Source organism: Hoplias malabaricus, chromosome 13 (assembly GCF_029633855.1).
Source record: "Hoplias malabaricus isolate fHopMal1 chromosome 13, fHopMal1.hap1, whole genome shotgun sequence".
Classification (NCBI taxonomy): domain Eukaryota; kingdom Metazoa; phylum Chordata; class Actinopteri; order Characiformes; family Erythrinidae; genus Hoplias; species Hoplias malabaricus.
In genome coordinates this window covers 25207182-25210956 of record NC_089812.1, presented here as the reverse complement: position 1 = coordinate 25210956, position 3775 = coordinate 25207182, and positions in this window count along the sequence as shown.

Here is a 3775-nt window from a genome sequence, read left to right as displayed (position 1 = left end):
CCAGTGTGCAGTGTGTGTGTGTGCTTTTATTTGTGCTTTTGTGTGTGTGTGTGTATGTGGTTTGGGGGGGGGGTGTTATTTGTTTAACATCTGTTGATTGCCTACCGGATACTGCTTCTCACAAAACATTTCCAGAGAAACTGCAGTGTAATTTCCTCAGAATGTCCACTTGTGTCCACCCTGGTGTCCTTTAGTGCATGTGGGGATGTTTGTCTGAGTGTATTCCGCTATCTAAGGTGAACCCACTCTGGAGCTTGTGTTATCTACTTAGAATAGCATGAAATGAAGGTCTTAACATGGGCTTTAAGTAATACACCCAATGCCATGTGCTTGCCCGGGAGTGTGTGGGGGTGGATGTCACACAGTTTTCTCGTAGTATTGCATTGATAACAGTGAGAGCTTTTATAGAGGCACTGAACACTTCAGACGTCTGGTCCCATTCACCAACACTGAAGAGTTCAGACTGTTTAATTCATTATGAAAAACTCTTGAATAATTTGTGGCGTTCCCCTTTAAAGCAACTCACATTTCTATCAAACATTTTACACATATACAGGTTTGTGAATGTGAATTGTGGGGACATTAAACACACTTCTATAGACTTTGTGGGGACTTACATAAGCCTTAACCCTAACTTTAACACTAACATCAACCCTAATCCTAAACGTAAACCTAAATTTAACCTAAATTTAATCCTTAATCCTGATTTTAACTGTAATTCTTCACTTTCAAATGTAAAATGTGATTATATTGTGAACATGTGAGTTACATCCACACATGTGCACACACACACACACACACACACATAAAAGGAATAGGACCCTGGCAGCCTCTATGTAGTTCCATACTCTCTGGCACATAAACAAACACAGACAGACTAAACTTATGTGGCTTGTCTGGCATGTGGGGAGAGGGGGATCAAATGTGTGGATGTGGAGGGAGATGGTGTGTGTGTGTGTGTGTGGTTGTATGGTCTGTATCAAAGCAGCAGTGTGTGTGTGTGTGTGTGTGTGTGTGTGTATGTACTGGTCACTGCAGTAAGATAATCCCCCACAGGATCACAGACACAGTCAGTGACCACAGTGATCCTCTAAAATCCAACCTCGTCACTGAAGGTTACAGGTCAGAGCCTCAAACACAGCCATGTTTACATTTTCATTCACTGCAGATGCTCTCAGTTTAGATGCTCAGTGACTCGTATAAGTGCGGCCTGCGCAAGCTGAGGAACAAACCCGGGTCAACGAACCCAACCTCAGCAACTCATCAACAGACAAAACTGAAAACAACAACAACATAAAGACTCCTACATTTGGAAAGTCAGCTTAAAGATCTCATGAGATTCGCTGATATCAGTTGTTGTTCTATATTCAGCTGTTACCACTAGAGGTCACCACAGCTGGGCAATGGACGCACACACTGAACTTAGTACAGGGTTTATGTCGAATGATCTTCCACACTTTTCTCTCCGTCTTGGGGGCGGCACTAGGCGCGCATTGACTTATGACATTGAAACACGATGATATCTACATTATAACGGTTTTGTCTACCCCAGGGTAGAGTGGTCCCACCTCGGCTCATTTGGAGTTTGGTGTGTTCTCCCAGTGTCTGTGTGGGTTTCCTGCAGGTGCTCTGGTTTCCTCCCACAGTCCAAAAACACATGTTGATAGGTTGATTGGCGATGTGTCCATAGGTGTGAGTGTGTGTGATGCCCTGTGATGGACTAGTGCCCTGTCCAGAGTGTGTTTCTGCCTTGTGACCAGTGATTCCAGGTAGGCACTGGACCCACCCTGACCCTGTCAATAACCATAATCCTAACCACAGCTGTAGGCTCTAAAAAGTCAGAAATCGTACTGAATCACAATTGATAAAATGTTATTAATAAACATATGAATCCTGTTAAATTTTTATTATTAACTGAAATATAGAAGGGCGGCATGGTGGTGCAGCAGGTAGTGTCGCAGTCACACAGCTCCAGGGATCCAGGTTTCGGTTCCCGCTCCGGGTGACTGTCTGTGAGGACTTTGGTGTGTTCTCCCCGTGTCCGCGTGGGTTTCCTCCGGGTGCTCCGGTTTCCTCGCACAGTCCAAAAACACACGTTGGTAGGTGGATTGGTGACTCAAAAGTGTCTGTGAGTGTGTGAGTGAATGTGTGTGTGTGTCTGTGTTGCCCTGTGAAGGACTGGCGTCCCCTCCAGGGTGTATTCCCGCCTTGCGCTCAATGATTCCAGGTAGGCTCTGGACCCACCGTGACCCTGAATTGGATAAACGCTTACAGAGAATGAATGAATGAATGAATGAATGAATGAATGAAATATAGAAAATAAAGCATTTAAAGCAGTTTAATGAGAGACTTTAAAGTGAGTAGATTCTTTTCTGCAGTGAGTTGTACTTTACCACAAATCTGTAAAAGAAAGAAATAATCAAAAAATACAGTCGTAAATACTTTTTGTAACCTTTTAGTGGCGAAAATTCACTCTTCTTCCAGTAATGCATTCTTATCTAGGAACACTTAGATAATGGCTTATGGAAAAACTGGATTTTGCATCTCAGCGCTCTTCCCTGTAGCATTTAGCCTCATGAGCAGCTGCTAAAACAACACGTCTGACTCCAAGTTTATTGGACAAATAAACAAATAAATACCCAGACCTCGAGGTCTGGCTGAATGCCTGTTGGCCTTGGCTTTGGTGAGAACTCTCACAGTTTGAGAAACACAAGCATAAAGGAAATGTCTCAGAGCTAAACTATACTAACTTCAAAGGCCTTGAATGTTATTATCATTTTGATCATTTCAGTTGTTCGTATATTAACTTTGGCCTGAAGCCTCTCAGATGGCATTGGAGATTTTATATTAATACAGTTAATATAAAACTCTGTAAATTTTTTACAGAATTAATGCAGTTTGGGAGTCATGCCTTTAATAGATGCATTTGAAGCATATTAAATGAACACATGGCCCAGCCTTCTATTTTGCCATTGGTAAAAGATCACTGAGCAATTGATTCCATGTTTATTCACTGTCTGTAATAACCATTTGACAAGTGGAAGTGACATGTTCACATCGACAGAGCAGACTTGTGTATTACAAAAACTGTCCAACTGCACCGGCACAAGTAGTTACACTGTTGCTACATGTTTTGTTAAAGAGTAATTACACCAATATTAAAGATAGAATTTAGGTGGAATGTTTTTCCACTATTCACTAGTAATAACATTGTCATAGCATGTATACCAAAATGTATCCCCACAGCTATTACAGACACAAATCGTATTCTTTCTCTATCTACTATCACAGCTCTGTTATAGAGCACACAACCATTACTTGAGCACTTTAAGTAAATCCTAGACGGACAGCTCTAACAGCACAAGTCTAATCTGGCTAAAGTTGGGTTTCCCGAATCCCAGACTGGCGCTGTCATCAAGTTCCACTTTGCAGTTTTAAATAACCATGACAACAGCTGACCGCTCAGAAAATGGTGTTTGCCCAATCACAGTGTCAATAGCCATCCACCAACACGTTCATAATGAAACTAGCATCCCGCCTTTCTGTTTGACACCTGTGGTCTACAGAGTGGAGTAACCGAAAACCACTCTCCTCTGAATGTGTTTTTAGTTTTGTGAAATGATGACTAAAGCTGAGGTCAATTCAGCTGAAATACAGTTGAATTAAAGAGCCCCATCCTTCAAGTTTTGATGCATTTTTGTCAAAAAATAAAATGTTAAGCCCCAAAGTCATGTCCCAAAGTCATGTCCCAATAGCAAAGCAATAAGATGCTGTA